The sequence below is a fragment of the Perognathus longimembris genome, chromosome 4 (genome assembly GCF_023159225.1).
Source record: "Perognathus longimembris pacificus isolate PPM17 chromosome 4, ASM2315922v1, whole genome shotgun sequence".
NCBI lineage: Eukaryota > Metazoa > Chordata > Mammalia > Rodentia > Heteromyidae > Perognathus > Perognathus longimembris.
In genome coordinates, this window is record NC_063164.1 from 1,555,899 (window position 1) to 1,582,945 (window position 27,047).

At 52.5% G+C, this 27,047-nt stretch overlaps 1 protein-coding gene and 1 long non-coding RNA gene across 11 annotated transcripts in view; one reads left to right on the forward strand and one right to left on the reverse strand.

The window, feature by feature from the left end:
* Positions 1–1,332: 1,332 nt before the first annotated feature.
* Positions 1,333–13,200, reverse strand: LOC125350138. The gene is made up of 3 exons (XR_007210676.1): positions 13,190–13,200; positions 1,657–1,865; positions 1,333–1,385 (listed from the first exon to the last, which is right to left on the reverse strand). It is a non-coding gene; the product is annotated as an uncharacterized LOC125350138 (long non-coding RNA).
* Positions 5,036–27,047, forward strand: part of Hdac4 (histone deacetylase 4) — a 220,496-nt gene continuing 198,484 nt past the window's right edge. For 7 of the 10 annotated variants that reach the window (XM_048344404.1, XM_048344413.1, XM_048344410.1 and 4 more), the window contains exon 1: positions 5,850–6,021. The gene's annotated coding sequence lies outside the window, so the exon portion shown is untranslated. Of the gene's footprint in view, positions 5,338–5,474; positions 5,719–5,849; positions 6,022–17,360; positions 17,364–27,047 lie in introns of those variants that run through there. The other 3 variants (XM_048344406.1, XM_048344405.1, XM_048344407.1) reach the window with 3 other exon arrangements.

Sequence of the window (27,047 nt, forward strand, 5' to 3'; positions counted from 1 at the left end):
TTATTTCTCCAGCCACTCCGGCCTTTTGCAGCTGGGATCTTGAGCGCTGCCCCAAGCCCCAAACGACTTGAGCCAAACCCAATGTGTTTAGCTCTGGCTGGCCTTTGACTCAGCCCACTGGCCAACCTCGCGCATCCTTGTTCAAGTCCTTTTCTCAGCCCCCCACCCACAATAGGCCTGGCCTATGCCAAGTGTATTATTATCACCTTCCTGGGTCTCTCCTAAACGCTCATCTATTTTGTGAGGCCTGGGTGAGAGGCCTTGGCCTGCTCGCATGCCCCTGGGGCCCTGTGCTGGTTCCCTCAGCATTTCTCTTCCCCCTGAAGAGAAGTCTGTTCTTTGGCATGCTTGCTCTTTCTTCCGGACCAGGCTCCAGGACCTTAGCATCTAGGAAACCACATTCATCTGGTCGTGACGCCGCTTCCAGGGCTTTGTCCTTGGGCCTGTCCCCCAAGAGCAGACGGTCCCACTGGCTGCCTATGTCTGGGCTGTAGGGCCGGCTACGGGGTGGCGGTGGGCGGGGCCTGTGTCAGTAGGCTGGCAGGGAGGTACTAGTTGTGGCAAGTGTTTTGGAGCAGAATCTAGGAGTGGGAGCATGCTCAAGTCCGTGTGATAGTGGCTTGTGTGACTCCAGAGGAGGGACATGCTTATCCCATGTCTTGTTCTGGGAAGTTTCTAGACATATGGTGTGTGCACCTCCACCTGGCTCCCCCCAATCATAGGCCGCGGTGGCTGTGCTCTGGTCTTGCCCTCACATGCTCCTCTGGCCCTCTGGCTGCCAGGCCCAATGCTGAGCCAGGCTGCTGAAGGACGAAAGCAAAACCCTTCCCCAGGGAGGGTCTGCCCAGGTCACCCTCCGGTCACCTCACTCAGGGGGGGCACCTTCTAGGTTATACCAGTGAGACCTCCTCCCCTCGAGGGGGCGCTGTAACTGCTTTACGGCCACACACCTTGCTGTGCACATGGCCAGCCTGCAGCACAGAAGGGGGGTTCTGGCTGCTCACCTTGGTCCTGGTGCCGGTGTTGTGGGTGTTGAGGACTCCCTGGGAACTGATGCCTGCCTGACCCCTCCTATTCCCCTGACTCAGTGGTCCCCAGCCCTGAATCCATCCGCCCGCCGACTGGGATGCTTGTGAAATCTCTTTTGGGGACCTAGACTCTGGCACTGGGCAATCAACTTCCTTAAGAACCAATCGCATTCCAACTTTTCTCCTCCCTTGCTAGTCACTTAGCTCCGGGCTCCCCTACTGAACAATGATCTCTGTGCCAGGATTCCTTCCAGAGGCTCTGGACTTGGGACCTGGCTTCCATTCTCTTCACACCATGCCTTCTCCCTTCCCCGCCTCACCTCCTCTGTGACTTTATTCCCCTTCTGCCTATGAACCCTGAAAGGATCTGTCCCGGCCATCCCAGGGGACCCTGCAGAGACAGTCAGGGACAAGAGAAGAAGGTTCATAAGGAGGTTTATTAGTGGGGCCATAGCTCCCACGGGAGAGGGAGCAACATGGCGGCAGCACCTTACCCAGGTGGCAGCTTCTCTGGGGCTAAAGGGGAAGTAGGTAGGTCTTCATGGTGAATGGGAGTGGCCCATTAGGTATGGGTGGACCTGGGGACTAGTGGGAGGCGCTGAGGACTTGAGGCAGGGGAAATGCTAACAAACCCAACATGTTATTAAGATAGCATCTTGCAACAAAATATAGCAAATTGAAAGGGGGGGGGAAGCTTTTGTTAGGCTCTGACCAATTAGGGTCACGTGTCCAGCTGTCATCAGTGGCGAAAGCTGCAATCTGGCCAGAGAAGCCAGGTGGGGTTCCATAAGCAACCGTTCTGTTGGTTTCTGACTGTTCCCATGACTTGGGTGAACTCTCGTAGTCCCGGGGAGCACCGAGATGCAGCTGTTACTGGGAGAGATGGGAGGCGCTCTTGCCTGGGCATGGCCTTGAAGCCCCGGGACCTGCTCGTCTGCTTCTCCTCCCGTATTATTTAGTCAACTTCACGTCCTTTAACACATTAACTTGTATCATTACAAAAACAGCACGTGCGCACCATGGGATTGAGAAGCACATAAATGCTCCCTCATCTTCTGAACGTTTAGAAGAAAGCATTGGGAACATCTTGGTTATTTTGATGTTCATCTTCTGTTTGGTATTTACCAATGTTTTTATGTGACTTTTTTTCTCATATTGTAAAGATGTTTTGCAGTCCTGTGTTTTCCTCACAAGTGTAAAATCAATTTCTTTCCATAACAGAAAAAAAAAACCCTCAATTATACGTCCATTCCAAACAACCACTTTTTCTGTCAACCTTTTGACTAAATGTCTATCAACTCCATACTCGTGAGTGGAGTTCTAGAACTGCAATCATTAGATGAGAGAATCTGCGTGTGTGTGTGTGTGTGTGTGTGTGTGTCTGTGTGTGTCTGTGTGTGTGGTTAACACAGGCTAAAAGTTTCCACCACGTGACACCAGTTAACGTATAATGGCGCTCGTTTCTTCACATTGGCTTTCATCAAACAGACAAATGGCTGTCACTCTTGTTATTAGGGAAGAGGACACGCCGTCAGGCTTACTGGGCATTACTTTTGTTTTCTTCTTCTTGTCTCGGCCTGCTTGGCTTTGGAATGCAGTCTTCGTCTCTGTGCTCCCAAAGCCCTTAGTCCTGTGAAGGACATCAGCCTTAATAAAGCATGGTATAAGAGCTGTCCCAACTTTTAACTACCTCAACAGACCCTCCCTTTCTCTTCAAATGAGGGAAGCTACGACCACCAATAGTTGTTCTTTTCAGGTAACAATCTCCTTAAGCCCGGGTCTCAATGTGTTGTGACAGGTGCTCATGCCGGTGCCATCTACACCCCCGTCCAGAGGTGCACCCTCCCTTCTCTCCAGAGTTCCGGCCTCCTTCCAGTCCATCCTCTGCCCACCTGTCCCGTGGAGACGCAGAGAACTACTTGTCTGCCTTCCGTGCTCATCCTCGTTCGCTGGTCCCCAAGTTCCATGCTACTGGAGTCAGTGTGCTGTGTTCGCCTCTGATTTCATTATGTCTCCAGCATTCATCTGTAATGGTTCACTCTATTCCTTTGCATTCACAATCGGCATATCCACTTCCCTGCTGATTATATCCCAAATCTTAATACTGCCAAATAACCTACTCTCTCTTTAAGAGTGTTACTATTCCTTGTATTCCTCAACTCTAGAAATGCCCAAGCTTTTAAACTCTAGATCTTTACACCCTTTGCTGAAGACGAAATTGATGGCTAATCTTTTCAATTATTAATAGGCTGTCTTCTGCTTCACTTTTTCAGTGACTTGAAAAGCCACCGTTACAACCTTTTGAGTCCTTACAAGGGTGATAATTAAGAATAATGAACAGTTGGTGAGGTGCAGGCCCTGACCAGCCTGGAAGGCTGCCTACCCCCAGCAGCTGGACAGGCCGACGGGCACCTGCTGCCCGCTGTCCATGCCGAGCCCTGACGTGCCCGGGGCTGTACTCCCTATCGTTTTCCATCGATTGGGACCAGTATCATGTTTTCATCACAGAGCTGAGGCGATGTTTTATTTTCTAGGGGCAGTTTCTCCATTGCTTTTATTCTTTTTTTAAATTGCTCCCAAATGTTTATCCTTCTAGATGAAGTATTCAAGGAAGAAGTTCTATGTGGACTTACACAAATTACATTTAAGTATTGGAAGTGTTCCCTGGTTGATGTTATTGGGCATTTTCCACCAAGTGTTCTAATCCATTAGACCAGTGCTTACCACATATTTAATACCCAATAAATACTATTGCTTGAAGGCTGTTAGTGTATCTCAAAGTGTTTTTGTGGTGCTGGGGATCTAACCTAGGCAGTGCCTTGTGCATTCTAGGGAAGTGCTCTCCCACAGAGCTACAGTCCCAGTCTGAAAGCTGTTTTCATATATTTGTAATTGGGCCCTTGGCTGCAATTCTACTAATTCTAGACTTGTTTTTGTCGTGTGACCTGAGTTCATTTAGGATCCAAGCATTGTTTTCTTTCTTTAACACTGGGACCCATTTTCTGGGACATGGGGGTCTAACATGCCTTATGCCGATGCTTCCTGTCCCTTATGCTTGGTTTGTAGCTAGATAGACCTTCACAAGCAGAAGTCTGGGGGTACTGTGCGTGTCTGTACTGGCAGTGAAGAGGTTCCCTTACGACACACCCACCAGGACTCCCAGGTGTCCCTTCCCTACAGAAGGCAAGCAGGGTCACCCTGTCAGGGGAGTGTCATGTGACTCTGGCCAGGTGCCTCAATTTTGGAGGGCCTCGAGGTGAGATGGAACAGGCAACACAGTATCTCCTTCCGAGCTGAGATCTTGTAAAGTTACTTCCACCTGGGGTTACAGGCCAGCATTCTTCTGTGAGCGCTCTCCCTTCCTGCACCTAGAAAGTGACTTACCCTAGGATCTGTGGGTAGGAATTCGCAGTTTCCTGACGATCGCCCATTCCCCATCGCCCTCTGGGATGATTTTGCACACTGTTATCACGTGGCCAGTAGCTGGCAGCGATGGAGGGTGCTTTATTTACAGGAGCACAGGAGCGTGCGCTCCTCCGTGGGCTGCTGTCACCAGCATGCCTCGGCCGGCTTGCAGCACGCACAGCTCCTGTTTTGGGGGGCCCGGCCCGGCCCTCGGCTCTGCTTCTGCATTTCTGGCGGTTAGCTGGGCTCTCACGGACTTGCCTGCGCGGGCTCCCGGGGCGCGCACTTCCCACGACCGGCAGAACCATCACCCAGCCACCGCCATGAGCACGGACGCCGTCCGTTCCCTCCCGCACCCTTCCCCAATCCACAGCCCCCCGGGGGGGGAGGGGCACCGGGACCGGTGGGGAAAACCGGAGCCCGCGCAGCCCGGAGAGGGCGGCCGGCGCGCCCCGGCAGGCCCCGCGCCCCGCCCCCGCCCGCTCGCCACACCAGGCCGGCTGCGGGCCGCGCCCTCGCCCGCGACCCCGGCGCGCACCTGCCCGACCCGGTCCCGCCGAGCGCCCGCCGCCGCCGCCGCCGCCGCCGCCCCGGCCGGCCGCGCGCCCGCCTCGGGGCAGGGCGGGCCCGCCGCGCCTGCGCACTCGCCGCGGCGTCCCCACACGCAGCCCACGTGACCCGCGTGCTGCCCAAGATGGAGGCCGTGGCCAGGCCTGGTCGGACTCCCGCCTCAGCCTACACCCCTCCGCGCCTCTTCGGAGTCCGGGACACACGCGCAGGCTTGCGGCGGTGACCAATGGCCACACCTCGGGCTGCCAAGCGGGGCTGGCCTCCGCTTCCAGCCAGTACCCTCCCTGATTCCCTCCAGTGAAGCTCCCGGAGCTGGTGCCTAGAGAGTCCCCCGGTACGCCCCGCCTTGAAACTGACAGCATCCGGAGCCAATGGGGTCCGGAGCCCGTGCGTGGAAGCGGCTGGAGGAGGAGCCTTCTGTTACGCTGGTAGCGTCGCGCCAGCGGTTGGGCCGCGGTCGGGCGGGCCTAAGCCCCATAGGCCAATGGATGAGCGGTCGGGCGCCTGGGGGCGGGGCCTATCCGTAATTGACGCGCTCTTCATTAGCAATCGGGCAGAGGGCGGAGCCTCCGAGGGGAGGTGACGCAAGGCTCTCGCGGCCAATGGCTGGCGAGCCGCCGGCGGGGAAGGCGGGGCCCGTGCGGCTGATAGGCGTCGGGCGCGGCCTATCCCCGCGCGGCTCGGCGCTGGAGGGGGAGCAGCATCATGGTTCAACGTGGGTCAATTTTTTGTGAATGAGGAGGGGAGGTTGTGGGGCCGTCGCCGCGGAGCACCGTCCCCGCCGCCGCCCGAGCTCGAGCCCGCGCGCCCGCCCGCCCGCCCGCGCCGCCGCCGCCGCCGCCGCCGCCGTCGCGCCGCCTCACGCCGGCCCGCTCCGCGCGGCCGCTGTCGCCGTCGCCGCCGGAGCCCGTCCGCCCGCCCGCCCGCCCGCCCGCCGGCGGTGGCGGCGCTGGCTGAGGAGATGCGGCTCGGAGCGCCGGGGCAGGGCTAGGCGCGGCCCGCCGCCGCCGCCGCCGCGGTAAGCCAGCCGGCCGCGGGCATTGTCTGCCCCCCGCCCAGGCCGCGGGCGGCAGGTGGACGCCGCGGCCCGCCGAGGCCGGCGGGGCCCTGGCCGCGCCTCCCGCGGAGCGGCCTGCGCGGGCCGGGCGGGCGGGCGGGCGGGCCGGGCGGGCAGGTGGGCGCGGGCGCGCGGAGCGGGCGGGCGGGCGGGGCGGGGCGGGGGCGCCGGCCGCGCCGTTTATGTAACTTTGTCAGACGCCGTGAGTTTGCAGAAAACGCCCCTCCCGCGGCGTGGGGCGGGGGCCCGGCCGGGCCCGAGCCCCGAGCCCCGCGCCGAGCCCCGCGCCGAGGCCCGCAGGCCGCGTCCCCGCCCGCCCGCCCGCCCGCCGCGGACCCGGGCGCTAACTTGCCGCCCGCCGGGGGTCGGGGCGCCGCCGCCGTCGCGTGCCGCGCTGCGAGCCGAGCCGAGCCGAGCCGCCGGGGGGACGCGGTGTGCAGACGAAGCGGCGCAGAAACCCAACTTGGGCTGCTCTAGAACTGACGACTTTCCCAACTAAGCCCCCGTCACGGCGGGCGGCCTGACCGCGGGGACCCCCCCCACCCCGAACCCCCCGTTCCCGTCCCCGCCCGGGCAGGGCGCGGAGGCCCGTGCACCCCCCCCCCCACCCCCGGCGGCGGGGAGGAGACCCGCACACAGGCCCGGGGTGCTTGCTGGGGGGCGATGCCCGCGGCTCGGCTGGCACCCCGACCCCCTCGGTGTCGCTTTTCCTTAGGTGATGGAGACCGGGGTTGCCCTGGAGTTTTAATGGCTTCTGATAATTCCTCGCATTATTATTTCGGGAACGGCCTAATCCAGCCAGGAAAGGTGGCGGTGGCGGCGGTTGTACGAGGCAGGCTGAATTTGCTGCTTGTACACAAATATACTCTATTACAGCAGTTACAAGGCAACAAAAGTTATTGCAGAATTTGGCAGTCACTATGGCAACACAATTACTCCATTATAATTGGAAATGCAAAATGCCACCCAGTTAGAAGTTTCATCAGGATGGAGTTTGGGATCGATGTGAGACTTAGTTGTGGTTTTTTTGGTGGTGCTGGTGGTGGTGGTGGTGGTGGTGGTGGTTCCTCTCCAGGTAGCTCCTGTCAGTTACAGTCTGTGCGTTCCACTATCTGTTTTTAAGACTGATGAGCTTTCTCAGATCTTCCCCTCCCCGGGATCTGTGGCAGCTTTCCCCAGAAGAACCCCCATTTGTGTGGGAGGGAAGTATTTTCATGTCTTAAAAACACACACACCCTGACACACTGTGAGACTTCCATGGCTTTCTGTGTTCTGAGTTTTTCTTTTTACTGTCCTAAAGAGAGCAGTCATCAGTCAGGAAGGAGGCAGGCTTTGCTCCCTGGCAGATGTACTACTGCCCCCTTTAGGGTTCCTGCCTTCTCAGGCAAGGGGATCTTGGGGAGCCCTGGGGGAAGAGGCCTGAGCCCAGGGACCAAGGACAGATGTGACCAAAATGCCTCTAGCCAGACAGAATGATTTGTGGGCATCAGAGTCAGGCAAAACAAAACCCCCCCAAATGCCAGTTCTCAGAGGCCCGGAGGCCGTTGCTTGCTGTGTGGGGTGGGCAGGACAGCCTGGCCTTCTGGCTGTGCACCCAGTGCGAGGCTGAGCCTGACTGTAACCCCTAACCTCTGTGCAGAGGACGCCCCTCTCGATGCTTGCCAGGAGGGCTCTAGCACTGGAAGTTTCCACACATCAGGGGCTTCTGCAGCTTAATTTTGTTATAACTCTTTGCTTTTAACTACTGCATATTTATGCCCAGTAATCGACTTCCATTTTCCAGCTTCATTGTGAGGTTTCAATGCGGCAAGAATGGCTTTGAATTCCGATCCTTTGATGTTGGGGGTGGCACCAAAGGAAAGGCGACTTTGTGCTGTCCTAATTGCCAGAGCAGAAGGAAATTTCCTCACTCCTGTAGAGCTCGTCAATGCTGTTCTCTATTGAAAACGGCTGGGCGCGCAGTTCCAAAGCTGCCATGAGTAATGTATTAATGCCTGATGCACAGAGCCAGAGAGCTGCAGAAACGAGAGAAGACTGCAGCTGCTGGGAGGTGGCAGGCGACAGGCTGTGGCGAGCTCAGTCCCAGCACCAGAGTCCGTGGCTGTGTCCGTTGAGAGTGGGAGCTGGGGCAGGGCCTCAGCGGAGGCAGCCAAGGAGCCGGAGACCAGTCTGCTCTGAGGCAGAAGTGGGAAAATTCAGCTTGGAGAGGCTTTTGCTTTGGTCTTGGGTGACCAGCGTTTGCCCTGCTGAGCAATGCACTCGGAGTGTTGGGTCTTGAATGGAAAGGAAGGCACAGTACTGTGTGCCCAGTTGAGGTCAGATGAGTGGTGAAGTCACAAGGCTGCTGCAGTTGTGTGTTGGGAAAAGTGTCATTATGGACCATGGTCTGTGACATTCTCATCCGGAGGTCATTTGGCTTCTCTGGTGCTCACGGGGGTGAGAAGCGGGGCTCTTCTCTGGTGCTCACAGGAACACCAGAAGCGGGGGTCCTTGTTCTGGAGTGGAGTGGGCTGTGGGGTCTGCGGCCACTCATGGCCTTATTGCTGCCCTTGCCTCCCTGCCCACCACTTCCTCATGTCTTAGGAGATAACTGCCTAGTTGAGGCAGGCTGTTTCCATAGGGATCTAATCTAATGGCTAGGTCGGCACCCTATGTTAACCTGTGCAGAAATCACAGTGCTCTTTCCTAGCTGAGAGATGACAGTGTAAGTAAGTGTCACACAAACCAGTAGCTAGTGTTCAATGAGAGCCTAATTGGTATTGTTTACACTTGCTACCTTGCTCTCCCTTATCACTCCGGCCTCCAGAGGGGCCTGTGCGCTGCTATCTATGTCCAGATTAAGATGAGAAACGGGAGAGAGGTAAGAGTCACGTACTGAAGGCTGAGTCCTTTTCTCTGCCTCTGGGCCAGGTAGGTGGTTGGGGGTGGAAGTTCATCCCTGTCCAGGTGCAGGAGGAGCACAGCCTCTGCGAAGACCATCAGGAATGCCTTTATGTATATATAGCATTGCCTAGATTGTTTTTTTTTTTTGCCAGTCCTGGGCCTTGGACTCAGGGCCTGAGCACTGTCCCTGGCTTCCTTTTGCTCAAGGCTAGCACTCCGCCACTTGAGCCACAGCGCCGCTTCTGGCCGTTTTCTGTATATGTGGTGCTGGGGAACCGAACCTAGGGCCACTAGGCTATATCCCCAGCCCGCCTAGATTGTTCTTGATGCCCTCATGGGTAACACTTTTCCTAGCGTCTGGGAAGAAATTCTGCTTTCTGTATGCTGGTCTTAGGTTGTGTCTTACACGAGTGCTGTCAGACGGAGGGCCTCAGTGGTAGAGTGCTTGCCTAGCATGTGCAAGGCGTTGAGTTTGATCCTCAGGACTCGTTCCAGACCCACAAAACAGATAGGTAGGCCATTCATTGGTTATTGCACTCCACACTTTGTGTGGATCTCAGAAGCCTCGGGATGTCTGAGGGTAGGTGGGGTGGTATTCACCTTTGGAAGAGCTTACTGGAAGACTGTGTTTGAGGACCACAAACTGAAAATCTATAGAGTTTATGTATTTCCATTCTAAAACCAAGCCAGAAGAAGCTTTAGAGAAAATATTGGCAGATTTGATGGTGTAAGCATTTTTTTAAAGTCTCTGGCAAGACTCCATATAAACAAGACTCGGAGACAATAAGAGAAAAAAAAAACCTCAGCATATTCTGTCATTATGAGCTTAATATCAGTATATAAAGAGCTTTTGCAAACTAATAACAAAAGAATGAGCATTCCTGTTGAAGGTGAACATGGCATGGAAATGTGCAAATCTTCGTGGCTAGTAAGAGGAGAAAGATGGAGCCTTCTGGTGGTTAAATGTAAAGGAGACTTCATCATATCTGAGTTTGCAGTTTTTAGCTGAGGTTACATGTAGAAGTTAACTTAGAATAGGGCCTTAGACATAGTAAGCACAGTGTACGTTGACTATTACTCTCTGGAGAGACCAGTATGTGTTATTATAAAAAATATAATAATGCTTAAGGCAGTTATCCTTGTTCTAGAAATTCAGTAGTTTGGAATTTATTCTAGTGAAAGACTAAGGATAAATACCTTATTCCCAAGTACTTGCAGGCTGTTAAGTTGTGCTTGTATGAAAACGATGCTTTCCATAAATGTTATTGCTGAGGAGTCATCTGTGTATAGAGAGGCAATAGTGTGCAGTCCATAGGCAGGCCTGTCAGTTTAAAGGATGTCCATGGGTTTCTAAAGTGATGATGGCCATTGTGGTGTGTGTGTGTATGTGTGTGTGCATATGCCAGTCTTGGGGCTTGAACTTAGGGTCTGGGCACTGTCACTGAGCTTTTTTACTTCAGGTTAGTGCTCTACCACTTGAGCCACAGCTCTACTCCCAGCTTTTTGGAGATAAAGAGTCTCATGGACTGTCCGGTTTGGGCTGGCTTTGAACTGCAATCTTCGGATCTCAGCCTCCAGAGTAGTAGGTCCACTGATGTGAACCACTGTTGTCTGGCTTGTACTGCTTTTTAACGTCAGTAGTTTTAAAATAGCTGATATTTCTAGTGGGGAGAACTATTTCCACCTCCGTTTGTATCCAGCCTGTAGTCCGTGGGAAGTTGGTAGGCAGGCTTCGCATTAGAGGAGGCTGAGGATGTCAGGCCGGAGCAGGCCGAGGTGGATCTGGCCAGAGGAGTCTGGGTTGCTCTGTGGAGTTGGTGCGGTGCCTGGGAGCTGCTAGCACTCACGCTCCTTGCAGGAAGGTCTGTCGGAACTTCCCCCGAGGCCCAGAAGCTCTGCCTGGTCCAGGCCTACAGCTCACCAGTATTACCTGATATTCTTGCCCTTCTCTGAGTTTTAGCCTGTGACTGGTTGCTTCCTTGCTCACTGGCTCCTTTTGCCCCAGACTTTGACGTTTCTTCCTTCACTTGAACTACTTCTTTTACCTCTGTCTTCACCAGCCCCTCAATTCATATATGTGCTTTGATCCTGTTCACTTTGGCCTAAATGCCATCCTTAAGCCTTCCTGACAGGATCCAGTTGGGCAATTTCAGCAGCTCGCTGTGACATTCGTTGTCTGGTGTCATCTCTCTTGCTGGTTGTGAGAGCCCCCGCCCTGAGTTGGCTGGCAGTGGTCCTGGAGTGCCTGTGCAACCATGGGGGGGGGGGGTGGTATGTGGAGGAACCACTTCGGCTCTCGTCTTCCTGGGGCTCCTGCAGGTTTCCTGACCCACCCGTCCCCTCTTCCTCTCCACATCTGGGAAGCGTCTTGGTCCTGAGTTTGAAGGTTTCATGCTTTTAAGAAGCTGTCAGAAACGCATGTGAAGTGAACTCCGGTGCAGCAAGGAGTGAGAAAGAATGGGCCTTACAGCTTTCAGTGGCAAATGGGGCCGTTGCGCAGCCCGGCGTGACGGTGTGCCCTCGAGGCGCGTGCGCTGGCCAGCTGCAGTGCTCAAGGTGTCAAGCTGTAATTAGACACATTTCCCATTTCCTGTAATCTGTGCCTAATGACCTTATTTAATCATTTCTTAACCTCATAACTTTAATATGATATCTTAATATCAGTGTGTAGAATCTGTTCTGCTTAAAAATGTGGATGTCAAGTTTTGTTAGTGTACTACTGTTTATGAGGTGTTTGGTCTGTGTGATTAGTTTACTATTGTTTATGAAGTATTCGGTCCGTGTGAGTCAAGTGCTTTTGTTGGATTGATGTTTCAGCTTGAAACAATAAATCATCTCTATGGCCTGAAAGCCTGAACAAGCTCTCTGAGTGGGAGCGTGTTCCAGTGGTGAGGGAATTGCAATTCCTTTGGGAACAGACCTCACTGGCGTTAGAGGCTGCTGTTTGCTGGAATGGTTCATTTTGGAGTAAGAGAAGATTTTTGAACGTCCTCACCCCTGGGCTCTGTGTGGTGCTCAAGAGGGGTCCTACAGATTTTTTATTTCTTTTTCAAGAGAGGTCCTAAAGATTCCTAACTAATCCTGCAACCAAACCTAGACCGTAGGCTTCAGTCCTGGAGAACGGCACTCCATTGAGCATCTCCTTTGTGCCTAACACAGTGGCAAGCCTGTAACTCCAGGCTCGTCATTTGGACCCTGCCTTTGCCGATGGGGTGATAGGTGCTGGTGGGGACCTAGGGAGAGCAGATGAACACGTGAAGGTCACACGGTTGCCATCCCAAGAACCAGTGCTGTAGGAAACGTGTGTGGGGGCGGCTGGGGGGCTGCATGGTGCAGGGGTGGTGGAGCTGGGTGCCACACCAGATGAAAGGGTGTGTGCATGAGCCTTAGAACCAGAGCCACAGCAGTGGAGCTGCGGCTGGATGGAAAGCCCCCTGTGATCAGAGGCTGGACCAGCTCCAAGGACTCTGAGGCTGGAGTTTGAGCAGAAGACAGCTGAGCATGCTGGCTGGCTGGCTGGCTGCAGGCTCACTCCATGGATGACTTGTGCCATGCAGTCATGCTTTATCGAATTGGGGCTTGAGCTCCCTTTTGTTCTTTGTGTTTCTGGCATTGGAGCCTGACTTCACGGGCAGATGGATCTGATCTCTCTCTCAAGTCAGTTGACAGTACCAATGGGCACATCCCAGAGGCCCTGTGGCATGGCCAGAGTGCGGACCTGGCTTGTGGCACCACTGTGGAAGCCTCTTATGTCAACCTTGGGCCACTCACGTGTTGAGGGGGTATGAGTCCCTTTCTGTTGCTGAGGCTGTAGCCAAGGTCGCCGTCTCCCCTTTTAGTTGGTGCTGTGGCTGCTTTGGATGCCTTATAGATGCTGTTGAGACCCAAGCTTGCTGACAGCCAGAGAGAAAACTGGAGAGGACTGAGCCAGTTTCTCACCAGAGTCCAGCACGGGTTCCACCATGTTGATGGAGCATTGTGGCGGAATTTCCACAGCTCAGCGAGGACAACTGGTCCCTGTCCTTTCCTGTGGCCTATAGGGGACCCTTGTGGACTTGTCCACCCCAGAGCTCAGGGTAGAGCTTTGTGATCCCCATTCCACAGTTGGTCTGTGAACTCCTGGGAAGAGGTAGAGTTAGGGCTAGGGTCTGGGTCACACAGAAGGATGTATTTTTAGCGGTGTAACCAGGCGCCACAAGTGTAGACCTCCTTGGTGGACTTCATGATGGCCTTGGCCCCTTCTGACCTTCTTTGAAGGGAAGTGCAAGGTGCACCATCCCCTGTGAGATAATTCCTGCATGAGGTTGGCACTGAGATTGCACAGGTGGGCACTGCTCTCATTTATTGGGAGCACGTTGCTGAGTGTAAGGACTTGGTTGTAACTTATTCCTCCACACACTTAGAGGGACACAGAAACGGAGATGGCAGGGTTCCTGCGATTTGACTTTGATTTGCTTGTGATTAACCTCCCTAAAGTATGTTTTTTTCTTTTAACTTGTATTGTTCAGCCCATTTTGCAGCAGCCTCCGTGTCTCCGCTAGTTATCAAGAGCCATGCTTTTGTACCCGCTGCTCGAGGCAGTGGGGCAGGCGTCATGGGCACTGTGTCCGTTGTTGCTGGGGGCCGGGGATGACTGGAGTCGTCGGGACTTGGAGCTAGCCAGTGATGCTGTGGGACACATTCCCTACCAGGGCCCTTCCTCAGAACAAACTGTCTCCCTGGGTCAGGTTGGACAGTGCTTATCCAGGTGTGAATATGTTTTGATGAAATTCTTTAAATTTTTTTTCTCTTCAGAACTTCCCTAAGGATGTGGGGACAGAGCCAGAAAGGCAGAAGCCTGCAGTGAGCCTTCACTCTTTCGGGGTGCCTTCGTACTCAGGGCCTCCTGGGTCCTTGGGTGGACTTGTTATGAGTACAGGGCAAGGGGTCTGAGTGTAGATGCACTGAATGCACTGTGTGTGTGTGTGTGTGTGTGTGTGTGTGTGTGTGTGTGTTTCAAAAGGGCCCTCAGCTTGCTAGGCAGGTGCTCTGCCACTTGAGCCATGCCTTCAGCCCCTTTCTATGTTGGTTATGTTCAAGGTGGGGTCTGGGTCTTGCTTTCCGTGTAGGCTCTTTGCTGTGTTGCTGGGATGACAGGCATCTGCCACTGTGCCCAGCCATTGTGCTCCTCCTTAAGCTGGGACAGCTGGTGCATCCCGCTGAACCTCGCCACTGGTCAAGATGGAGTCTCACTTCTTTCTCCCCAGTCTAAGCTTGGACCATGATCCCCCTTTTCTGCCTCCCAGGTACCTAGGATTTGGGCCTCCACGCCTGGCCTGTTTGTTTGTCATGCTCTTGACCTGTCTCTGGCCTGCAAGAGTTGGTATAGATGCAGGTATAGATGCTTTGCTTTCCAGAGCCCTAGGGTGTTGTGGACAGACATGTTTTGTTCCCCCTGTTTTTGTCAGTCCTGGGGCTTGGACTCAGGGCCTGAGCACTGTCCCTGGCTTCCTTTTTTTGCTCAAGGCTAGCACTCTGCCACGTGAGCCACAGTGCCACTTTCAGCCTTTTCTATTTATGTGGTACTGAGGAATTGAACCCAGGGCTTCATGCATGCAAGGCACCCACTCTACTACTAAGCCACATTCCCAGCCCCCAGACATGGGTTTGAGTCAGACCTGGGATGAACTCTTTTATCAGGGTAGGCTTGTCTGGCTGGTGTTGAGTGGCCTCTGTTTATCCAGAGCCTTGCTCTGTAGGATGGGAGGAGCGGGAGGGGTCCAGGTGAAGTACTTAGGGAGCAAATTCTCCCCAAGGCCTGTCCCTTACTCCCCACCCTTTCTGCTTCATTTTTTTACAGGTGGGCAGGCCTCTGATGTCCTGCATAAGTTCCCAGTGCCCAGGCTCAGGGCTTTGATGCATCTACCAGAGCGTGGTGCCTCACCTGTTTGGCTGGTGGGTGAAGATGTCCTCTGGGAGGAGCTTGACCCCTCGGTCAGGTTGATGGCGCCACAGGATGAGAGAGCCTTAAGCTGTAGCCCAGTGAGGCGGATGTTCAAGACTAGGATTCTGAGGAAGCAGAAGAGTAGGGGATGGGCGGATGGGCTAGTGGTGTTAGCTGCGTGGAAACCAGAAGGCAGGCTTCTGGGCTGCCTGCTCCATGCCCTCTGCGTCCACCCACTGCTGTTCTCAGTGTTAAGACTGCTGTGGAGGGCTCTTCTACCTGGAGACAGGCTCAGGGACCCTGGAAAGGCAAGCGTGAGGGGGGCTGTGCTTAGGCTGCCGCTGAGCCCCATTGGTCTCCTCCTCCTTCCCTTCAGGGTAGGGTGGTACCAGACTGGAGGACTTCAGAACCTGTGCTCTGTGGCCCTCCAGGGTGTGGCAGGTTGTGGTCATCTGCTATCCCACCTTTATTGCCTTCAGAAAAATGGACGAGAAGTTTAGCATAGGAGGATTTTTGTCAAGATCAACCAAAATGAGGCAGTGGCCCAGCTCCCAGGGTCAGAGGAACTGGCACTGAGTACCTTGGTTTGTGTGCCTGTGGGCCGCTGTGTCTTGTCCTGTCCAGCCCCTTGCTGTTGTCACATGCCATCATCTTTTAGGCCCCGTGGACTGGGCCCTCTTTCTCTCATCTGACCATGGAGGAAGCCAGTACCCATTGTGGGAGCAGTTCAGGGTGAGGGGCACGGGCTGTACCTTTTCCTTCTTAGCATTAGCTGAGTTGCTAATGCATCTCAGAACTCTGCCCCAGAAGGAGGTGGGGGGCATACTCATTCCCAGGTAGTTTCAATTCTGTGTCAGAAAAGCTCAGTGGTCAGGGGCCTGGATGTGGGTCCCCATACACCTACAGGTAAGCTTGATCTCTCTGTATGTAGTCAGGGGCCTGGGTGTGGGCTTCCATACAGCTGCACGTGACTCGACCTCTCTGTGGTCCGGGGCCTGGAGTCTGTCTCCGTACAGCTGTACATGGGCTTGACCTCTCTAAAACTCAGCTCTTGTGTGCATAACCAAGTGGTAGGTTCCCTGCTGGGGCTGAGTTGTATAAGGATAAGGCATGGGCTTGGCATAGACGCAAGACAAAGTAAGGCAGCAGCTGTTTCTAATCAGAGTGCTGTGCTTTGTCAGTCCCCAGGTGTGAAAGACATCTCTGCCAGAGACCAGCAGAGAACCTCAAACCTGTGTCCTGTGCACCTGCAGGCAGTTTCCTGCAGCATTAGGCAGGGCATTGAGCTCTTGCTGGCCTGTGGCCCTTGGGAGATGGGACCTAGCAGTCTGGGTGGCAGGATTGAGATGGGTGGCTTCGCGGCCCAGGCCCAGGGAGACATTCCGGCCATTTCCTGGGCTCTGCTGTGGTGCTTGTGAGCCTGGAAGCCACTTCAGTAGGGATCCTCACCTGGTGGTTGCTTAGCCTTCTCTCCTCTCCTTTTCCTCACTCCTAGCCTGATCGATCACACACACACACACACACACACACACACACACACACTCACTCACTCACTCACTCTGGAACATATGGGCAACATGAGCCCCGGGCTTCTCTAGCATGGTCCTGGTGAGCCACTGCTCATCTAGCTGACGCTACTGAAGGATGAAGAAACGTGGAGTTTCTAGAGAGCTTGGTGTATGTGGTGGTTGGGGATCTGAAACCTCTGCTCAGGGAGGGCTGACTTTACCCAGTTCTTCCTGCTCTGGGAAAGTGGCCTTGAAGCTGAGTCACGGGAGTCCTCCCATGGTCCTTGGTGGCGTCTGTTCTTTTTCTGGCACCCTTTGCTCTGGTGCCATCCATTACACATGCCTCCAGACGCCCCCTGTTCAGGAACTTGACCCTCACAGTGCCTCAGATCTTGACTCCTGGTGTGGTGCTGCCCCAGGGACACCTGGGGGGATCTGATTTCACCTTCTAGTCTTTTGTGTATTTATTTATTTGTTTGTTTGTTTGTTTCAATGCTAGTACCAGGGCTTGAACTCAGGGCCTGAGTGTTGTCCCTGAGCTTTTTTCACTCAAAGATGGCATTCTACCACTTGAGCCAAAACTCCACTTCCAACTTTCTGCTGGAGGTAAGAGTCTTTCAGATGTTCCTGCCCTGGCTAGCTTCAAAGTGTGATCCTTAGATCTCAGCCCTCTAAGTATCTGGGATCCCAGGCATGAGCCTCCAGCATTGGACCGCCTTCTAGTCTTCCCTCCTCTCTTGTCTTGGCTGATATCCTCTATCCCACTTACCCTGTGCCAGACATCCTGTCCAAATATTCCCTGGTTCCTAATATCTGAAATAGCACTTGTCACTCTGCCTCCCCTTCAGGATGCTCTGGGCTGGCTCAGCCTCTCTCCCCTAGCTTTCTTCATGTGTTTTGGAACTGGCCACATTGCCTGGGCAGGGGCGATTCCTGAACTTGCCTGTCTTTGGAATGCAATTGTTCTTGCCCCCGGTTAGTTTGAGGCGGTCAAGACATGGCTCCAGATTATTTTAACTGCTTCTTTTAGGTGGAACCCAGATGTCCCCCTTTTGGCTTTGTAGTAACAGGAATGTGATCTTGTCCTCTGTGGACTCCTGGGCACTGAGTGTGGTCCTTCCATGGCCTGTGAGGACGATGGATGATGAGGCCATCTTTATGGGCACCAAGGCTTGCCATGTCTTCTTATCTTCCCAGTGGTGTGATTGTCAGGAGCAGCTGTGCTGAGAACTCCTTTCCCGGGCAGCCCATAGGCTATGGGCACACCTCATAGTGAACAGTTGGCTTCTGGTCCACATATGATCTTCCAGTTGCACCTGCTAGCAGGAGCCTGACAAGGCTGAGCTGGGCAGACAATGGGCAGGAGCTCCCTTGCCTTCAGACCTTAGGGGACAGGCTGTGGTGTGTCTTCCTCTTTAGATCAGCTAGTTGTCCACCATGGTGGGAGGGAGGCTGGGAGACTTCAGAGAAGAGCAGTTGAATACTAGTAGGGTTTTTCTGTATGGCTTGAAACAGGCTTGGGACTGGGTTTCCTCCAGAGTAGGCAGGGGCCTTGGTATCCAGTCACTCTAGCCCATGGGAGATTGACAGTAAAGGAGGCTGCCTGGCTTAGAGAATTCAAGGAGAAAGAAAGGATTGGCAGGGTTCTCCCCACAGAAACCAGAGCTTTCACCTCTGTGTGTGCATGGCTTGCATTCTTCTGCATCCTAGTAGCTCTCTGGTCCTCCGTGTTCATGTCACTGTGGGGCTTGAGGGGCGCAAAGGAGTTGGGATGACTTTTTGGGGGGACAGTGTCTCCCTTGCTGGTTTTTGGCCCATGAATTAATGAATATGAAAGTTTTGTTTAAGCTGTCCTGTTGTTGAAATGTATCTCTCTGTATTTTAGTACACATGAATGTTTTAGAGTGGAAAGCAGGGAGGGGGGTCTGATGAGAGTGTGGAACTGTAGTTGTTGTCTCGTGAACCAGGGACGTCTTTGCAGTCTACCTGCTTCTTTGGATGCAGGATGTTGTTATTGAACATTTCCCTGCATGAAAGAGAAACTTAAAAATGGCATTTTGTGTACACTGTGAAAATGCCGTTTTTGTGCCACCGGGCATCCCAGGTCAAGAATGCCCAATGTGGGGTCATGTGTACACACGGTTTGGGTTTCTTACCACGGACTTGGCAGCATGGTCAAAGGATGCCCACAGCGGTTTGCTTTTCCGCGTCTGTAGTGTTGGATGACTCTCCATTGAGGGGCAGAGTACAATGTATTCAGGCTCTCAGTTGCTGTGGAGGTGAGTGCCTTGCTCACTCAGATGAGTGTCTGCTCAGCTGCTTATCTCCCGTGTGGCTCATGCCTCTGTCTCTGTTGGCCACTGTTGGTGCTTTCAGCCTAGCATCCTGTAGGATGGTGTGGACTTAGTGCCATCCTGTCTGCATTATTATCTCTACTTCCTTCCTGTTTCTTTCATTGTCTGTGTCTAGGGTTGGCTCCTTGGCCCAGCTGTGGTCAAGGGAACCACCCTGCCTATGCTGGATTAGGGCGTGGGCTGCCTCCAAGCTTCTCACGCCCCTGCCAGGTGCTGCATGTGTGGGTGATGTTTCAGTTGCTGAGTTGGTCCCTGCAAGGCACAGCAGACTCAGCTGTCTGATGGGGCGGTCTTTCAACATGCTAGCTTTGGAGGATGGACTTGTTTGGTAATTTCATCATGGACTATGGATTTCTCTGAAGTTCTTGAAGGAGCTAAGTGGGTGGCACCTATTCCATCCCTGCCTTCCTGAGTACTAGTACTCTCAGATCTGTTCTGTAGGCTAAGCTCAGTTTCTCAACAGGCAGTGCTTTTTTTTTTTTAATCTACTTTTTGCATTCTTGACTATAGTTTGTTCACTCATAGTGTACCCTCCAGCCTGAAGTTGGTGATTGCTCAAGTCCAGGCTTCAGTGTACCCTTCATTGGGAGGCATCGAGTATGGAACAGGACCTCGGCTATGAGGAGCAGCCCTAGTCTTGCAGTGATGTGGAGACAGGGTATCACAGGAGCAGTGTCTCTTCTGAGTGATGGGAGGCTAAGGGGGATCAGCAAGGAGACAGTCAGGTAAAAAGCTGGATATGAAACCCAGCACATCTTTAACACAGATCTGTCTGCAGCAAAAGCACATCTCACCTGATGCTGTGGATAAAACAGAGGTTGTTACCCGAAGTGGGCTGGCTTTCCCGGGCCTGGCTGTGCCCCAGGAAGCCCTTGGTCAGTTCTCCCTGTAGTGGTGTTCTCTGAGATGGAGTCGTACCCAACCTGAGGGAGAAGCACAGTGGCTCAGTCCCTGTGGGGTGGCCCGTTTGGCTCTCTCCAAGGTGGGCTTCCAGTTAAATGATCAGAAAGATTTATCATGGAAATTTTTGTCTCTTGTCTTGCCTGGCAGTGTTTTATTAAAGCTATTCCAGTGTCATTAATATTAAGGAAACTAAATTGGGAGAATAGATCAGCAATCCAAATAAGCAGTTACTGTAATTGGGAAAAATACTAATGACTTAATTTGCATATGTGGCAACATTTTTTATGATTGCCTTGATAATAAAAGACAGGCTGAGTATCACAAATGCCAGCAAATAAAGCAGTCCATTAATTCTTCTATTCATTTTTTTTTGAAATGGTATTCCCGGCTTTTACAGTGACAGTGTAATAATTAGGGTGCCTAATTTTAATCTGTTACGTGGGTGCATACCCTGCCTAGCCTGGGCAGCCACCTGCCATTGGTGGGTTTCTGTGCTAGAGCTGGCTTAAGAGTAGTAGTACCAAGGGGTACAGAGATCTGGGCCTTGGGTGAAATGAGCCTTTTGCCCCACAGACCTATGTGTGCTCAGCATCACGGGCGTGTGCTGTGCTGAACATGTTCTTCTTAGTGATGGAATGTGTATATGTTGCTTAGAACTGGGTGGTGGTGAGTCTAGGCAGCGTTGCTCCACCCACTTGGCAGTGGAGGAGAAGGTGGTTGGAGTTGTCACCAGGGGATATGGTATTGCTGTCTAGGGCCGCACCCTGCAGGGTGCAGTAGGACCCCTTACCACAGTTACTCCTCTCCAAATGCCACTAGTGCTGGGGTACAGCCCCCTTTTAGGGAGCCCCGATCCGAGCATTTCCACCTGCATTGGAAATAGATGATACTGCAGGTGTGGAAGATGGATTTGCCTTGTACAGAACAGTTGTAGAATTTGATAGTAGTTTTGAAACCACTTTGGGACAAGTTATATACATCATTTACTGTTGGGGAGGGAGGAAGTGAAGCCAGTTCTCATTTACATTATTTTGCATGTGAATAAAATGCATCTTTATCTCTTTCCCTTCTTTTCCTTTCTCTTATCTCTTTCAGATTTAAAACATGTGTTTCAATGTATATTTTCCTGGCCAGAGTGTATTTTGCGTGCAGATGTAGTTAGAGGTAACAAAGCGGCGTGTTTGTGTTGAAGGGACTACCTAAAAAGAAGGGTATTGCTTAATTGTAGATTGCATTTTTAAAATATGCTAGAAGAACACTGAGTCCTTGGTCTTGTACTGCAGCCTTGCTGGCTGAGTGATTCTGTCACAACAACCAGGAAAGGCAGTCTAGGAGGCATCAAGTCAGGCTGAGGGGACTGTTGCCTGTGCTGTGCTCCTCTTCCATCCAGGAGATATAGCTCAGTTGCTGCAAATAATGCAGTCATCCTGGTGTGCATTTCCTGTGTGGAAGGCGGTTGTCTCCTTGTTACCAGTCTTCTGATCAGTGTTAGGGCATCAACTTGCCTTGGCTCTTTGGGATCCTGTACTGCAGAGAAGTGAGGAGTAGTCATTGTGCACTGGGAAATTTAGATGAGCCCAGTTCCTTGTTGGCTGAAGTGGGATTCAAAGAAGCACTGGTAGCATGTCACTGTGGAGGTGAGAACAAGGAAGGGAAAGGGTCTGTGTAATCAAATAATTTGGCAGTTTATTAGATTTGGGTGTAACTGCCCTTTTAAAATAAAAAATAATGGTGGTAAGAAACACAATATAAAATTTGCCATCTTATCCCTATTTAAGTTCACCGCTTAGCAGTGTTAATTATATTTATGTGGCCCTCAACCAACCTTATTTGTTTTGCAAAGTTTGCAACCAAACTTATTTGTTTTGCAAAGCTAAAACTGTGTACACAGTAAACAACTAAATGCAGTTGATTCTTGTAAAATGCAGTGCATTTGCTAATACAAGCACTTGCTAGCTCCAAAGGAAAAGATAGGAAGAGGCACATATCTATAAATAGAAAAATATGTGTGTTAAATATTACAGTATATGATATGTAGTAAATATTTGCAGTATTCAAGTAACATATATATATACTATATAGCAATACTTCATATTTAACACTACTAAATAACATATTACAGTATATTAACTAAGTTTATGTTAATTTTATATAATGCATTAGTTGTGTGCAGGTGTGCCAAGGTATGTGTAATTGACAGGAAACCTCTGGAGAACCTGACATCTTGGGTCACTGCAGAGCTGGTGCCTTGGCAGCATTACTCCTCCTCACCATGGTGGTTCAAACCCCAAACCTGACAAAGCCATTCATTATTTCCCTGAAGGAATCAAACCTAACTCTTGGCCTTAGCACTCAAGGGTCAGAGATACAGCCCTGCATTAATGCCTGACCCCACGCTCTAGTAACCTCTAGTAATGCTGCCGCTCTTGTAACCTGTTATGAAGAGAAGCTGGATACGGTGCCATGTGCTTGTCATTCCAGCAAAGACAGTAAGCTTAAAATAGGCAGAACAGGAACCAGTCATGAGTCCAGTCAGGAAGGTGAGACTTTGTCTCAAAACTAATGAGAAACAGGACTGAAGGCCTGGCTTAGTGGTGGAGCTTTTGCTTAGCAAATGTGAGCCCTGAGTTCAAATCCTAGTACTGACATAAATACGTAGATAGATAGAAAACCAAACATCTTGATTTCTATAGAATGTATTCCACAGAAAATTAGGAGTTGAGATGTTTGTAAACACAGGTGGTAGTGGGGGGGGGGGTGTCTCAGTATGATATGCAGAGATAGTATCTCTGCCACAACCCTGAAATAATGAGTGAAAGTCAGCTGGCCAGCTTGGACAGAGTTATGGTTCGTGTCTGTGACCTCGGGGACGAGATACATGTTCTTGAGTTCCAGGTGCTTTTCCTCCTGCTGGATCTGTGTACACCGCTGTGGCCCCAGAGTGCTTTGCTACCAGCTTTGTGCCTTGTTAAGTGCTGATAGCACAGTGGAAGGGCATTTGTGGTCTGGATGTGGATCCTGCTGGGATGTCCTAGGTGGTCTGTGGGAAACTGAGGCAGGACACACGGTGGTCTCTAAATGGTTCTGGCCAGAGGTAGTGCATTAGGCTGAGAGACTCCAGGTGAAGCCCTTTTGGTACCAGAAAGACACTGGATCCTTTGTTTAGGCTCAGAGACCTCTGTGGTTCGCTGTGTGTGAAGGCACACCCAGGGCAGTGTCCTGCCTGGTGGTAGCAGGTGGTGGTGGAACCATGGCAGCCATGTTTTCTTGGGTCTGTGCAGCCTGTGCCAAATGCTTTCAGCTTCCAGATGAGGGAGAAAGTAAGTTGAGATAGTGTTTAGAAGAATGTAGTGTTTAGAGGAATGTCCTTGTGCCAGCCACCATTAGGCAGCGTGGTCCAGCCTGTCCTCAGGACAGTGCTGCAGTGGAGGCTGCGCAGACTGGGGGTGGGTCCTGGTGTGTGCACAGGGTCCTCCCTGCTCATGAGTGGGGGGGGGGTTGGTCCTGAGTGGTTATGCCCACATGGTTAGGGATGTGAGGAGGTGGCCCACAGAGGGACGGATGCAGAATGCCTTACCTTTCAGATGGAGACCTTTGCTAAACATCACTTCTTTAGGAGGCCTCAGTCTTTTCCTTATTGTCAGTGCCTGGTCATATTTGTCTCATGATAATCTTGATAATCTGAACAAGCCAGAACCATTTTGTGGGGTGCTTATTTATGGATCCACATTCCACAGAGATCCTCCCAGGTTGTGTGCTTGTGGTGGATTGATTTGCAGTGTTCCTGTTTTTCTCCTTTGCTCTGCTGTTTATAATCACTGCCTGAGTGTGGTTACTCGGGCTGTGTTCAGGTACAGATGGGGTGTGTGCGAAAGTATTGGGGTCCAGGGTAAACAGAAAAGAGGTAGTGTCTGTTACCTCCACTTGAAGTGGGTGGGAGGCTGTGTTGCTCACAGCAGTGGACACCTGCTGTAGGGCCAGGATGGATGGTAGCATCCACTGCCCGCCCCCTCTGGCAGCATGGTTGAGGGTGCTCTTCTCTGTGGACTGTGTCCAGGCAGTGCCTTTCTTGGGCTTGAGGCAGGTTTTAATCCTGTTGCCCAGGAGTTAACCCAGCTTAGGGAGCACCTTAGGGACGCGTGACAACTGCTTGAGATGAGGTGGGGCCCTGCTGTGTTCAGAGGGCTGCGATGGAGACAGTGACCCAGGTGTCCTTTGCAGTTGGAGTGGCTGTTAGGGATTGGTCCGTCCCTCTAACACCCCCTTCCTGGGGGGCAGAGATAAGTCTGCTTGCAGTCCAGGTGGATGTGATGAGGTGGGGATCCCCAGGTCTCCTGTGACCATGTCACAGGAGTGCTTGTCAACTGTGCTTGTCAGCTGTGCTGGTGGTTGATTCCACTGTGTGATCACCCTGAGATTTTTCAATGGTTAGACACTGTTGGAAACCTTACATTTAAGATAAGCAGAATTGTGTATTGGAGTCAAGGATGCTTGGTTCGTCAGTGGTGTGTCTTTGCAGTGTGCTCTTTGTGGGGAGGAGTGAGGGTCATTCGTTCTGTAAGGAGGAGTGAGGGTTGTGTTGTGGCAGGAGGCCTCTGCTGTAGCATGTTACCAAGGTCAATGTCAGACGCTGGCCCTGATTCCATGGGCTCCATGCCTAGTCCTTTGGAGGTGCTTGGTCCAGGCGGGGACTCCACAGCTCAGCTCTCCCCAGTGGTGTTTGCTTCACGGTGGGCCACCATGAGGCCCTGTGGTCAGTGCATGGCTCAGCCCATCTCAGGGTAGGTGTTGTGGGGTGTTGGGGGAACATGTGTGTGAAAGGGTTGGTGGATGTTGAACCTGTAGGTGAGCAGAAAGACTGAATTGGTTCTAGAGGCTTGTGGGTGCCTACCCTCCACTGGTCCCAACCACATCCCTACTGGTGTGCCACGTGGCCGCTCTTCCAGGTTCCCCTGTGGGCTTCCCTGTGTCTGATGCCTTCTTGCCCACCAGAGCTGAGGACTGTCCGACTCACGGTCCAGCCCAGCTGCCTTCCCAGGTTAGACTCCTATCTTCTGGTGTCCTTTAGGAGTGCGCTCCTCTCCCCTTGTCTCAAGTCAAGCTCTTTCCCTTGCTCTACACTCTTCTCCTTCCTTCCATTGATGTCAGCCTCATCTTCTACCTCCATGCTTTGATTTGTACAATTCTACATTCCACATCCTTCTCCTTCGGCTTGGAGCCATCTAGGGCCCTCGGTTGCTGATGCCAGACTTTGGCTGCTGAAGTTTCCATGTCTCGTGTCTTTTTTTCTCCCAAGTGTTAAGACTTCATCCTTGGCATTCTGGAACTTTCAACGTTTGTACCAGTTGGCTCACAGGGATCCCTGGTTTTTGAAGTCTCCTTGTGGGGTCAGGGTCTTCTCCCTGTCATCATCAGCGTTACTGCCATTACCATTTGCTGTCGGCACGTGCGTCCTTTCGGGGTTCCCCTATGGGATTTGTTCCCACTCTCAGCTCCATGCGTTCTAGGAGCTGCTTCTCCATCATGTAGTGCTTGCTTTTCCTGCTGTGTTTCTGAGCTGCCACATTTTCCTGGAGTCTTCTGGACTTAGCATTTCTCTTGATAACTACTCTTCCTTAAATGCCCAGTGAATTGCCTATTCATATTTAAGAATGAGGGGAAGATGAATTCCAGATGGATTCAGGCTTACATAGAAAAAGTAAGGCAACAAAAATCTCCAGAGGCATCAGGGCCTTACTCATCCAAGCAGAGTCTTTGAAATCCACCAAGATGATATCACAATTCCATTTGAGCACAGGCAAACTGTATTGTCAGTCAAGTCAGCGAACAGACAGGAGTTTTAGAAAAAAAAATTAGACAGAATCATGCCTATTATGCAGTAGACTCTTTAAAAATGGAGCACTCTTGACACCAGTTGGCGGGAGACAGGGAGCACTGTCTTGCCTTGTGATGGATGAGGAATGGCAGGCTGATGCAGCCCCATTGGGGAGGGCTGTGCCCCAAAGGTGCAAAGCCCGACACCAGGCTCTGCCCTGTGGCCTTGTGCAGTGCTGCGCAGGCAGCAGAGCCCTTGGAGGATGACGCTCCGGGCAGCAAGTGTTATAAGCAGCCCTTGGTTGGATATTCTGGGAGGTATTACTGAGTCAGAATGCGAGCTGAAGTCTGGGAGAAGGCCTGTTGCGTGGTGCTCAGCGACCAGCAAAGTCCCAGGTATGTACATATGAAGGTTATGACCGGGAATTGAACCCAGGTCATGGCAGTGAAAGCGCCGAATCCTAGCCACTAGACCACCAGGGATGAAGGTTATTTCTTGAGTGAGAACAGGAAGATGAAACAAAGGTGCTCTGAAAAATGAAGCAATGTGCAGAGCTAATCATTTCTCCTACCCCATGGAGAAACACTAGTTCTAACACTGACAGGGATGTTGGTAAACGCAACAGAAAACTTTGTATCTGCTCTCCTTGCCCGTGGGTGAATGCTTAGGATCAACTTCAGTCACAGACCAGGCACAGCAAGAGATTAGCAACAGTAATTAATAATGAAACAGGCTACTGTACTGTAATAACAGTTGTGTGAATGGGATCTGGCCCCACACTGTCCCGTTCTCTGTGGTCATGTGTGATGCGCTGAGGGGGGTGAGGTGTGGCTGAGGCAGGCCTCAGGAGTTGAGCGAGGACACCGAGTAAGCAGTGCCCACTCCCCAGCCCCGGCAGCTCGGGGCATTGCGGCCAGTGCTGTGGCCTGGGGCACGCAGGAGGCAGCGTGAGAGTCCATCACTTCAGCTCCGAATCTCCTAACGGAAAACTTAGAATCGGTTACTTATAGGGCTTTCACTTGTAATGTTTTGGGCTGAGGTTTATCGTGGGTTCCTGAAGCCAAGGGCAAGTCGGGGGCTGTTGGAATCCATTTGGGAGGCTGGAATGCCCGGCTTGGAGATGGTTGGTACTGGGTGAGAGCTGGCATGTGCAGAAGCAAGCCCTGTCTCTGTACTGTGAGCGCAGGGGCAGGTCTGTGGGGACGCTGGTGGCCTTGGGCAGTGGGGGTTGGGGGAGATCCCTGGTGTGCACTTTGTGTTGTGTTGCCATTGTGACGATAGCTTCTGTTATTGAAGGGGCGTCAGTGGGGAGTGTGGGGGGCAGAAGTGGCCAGGCCTGGCCTGGGGGAATAGGTTGGGTAGCTTCCGCTCAGATCTTTGATTATAGTCTTGGACTCTTTTTTCACGAAGAGTGCCCAGACACTTTTGTGTAGTCACCCCTTCCCTTCCCTCCCTCTTGTCAGGGATTGTCCCACACCCTACATGCCCACCTGCAGTCGTGTCTGCTCGTGGGTACAGTGGAGCTGAGCAAGAGCCCGGCCTCACTGCAATTTCTGCCTCTGGGTTGCTGACGCTGGGCAGGTGATGCTGTGATGCCAGGG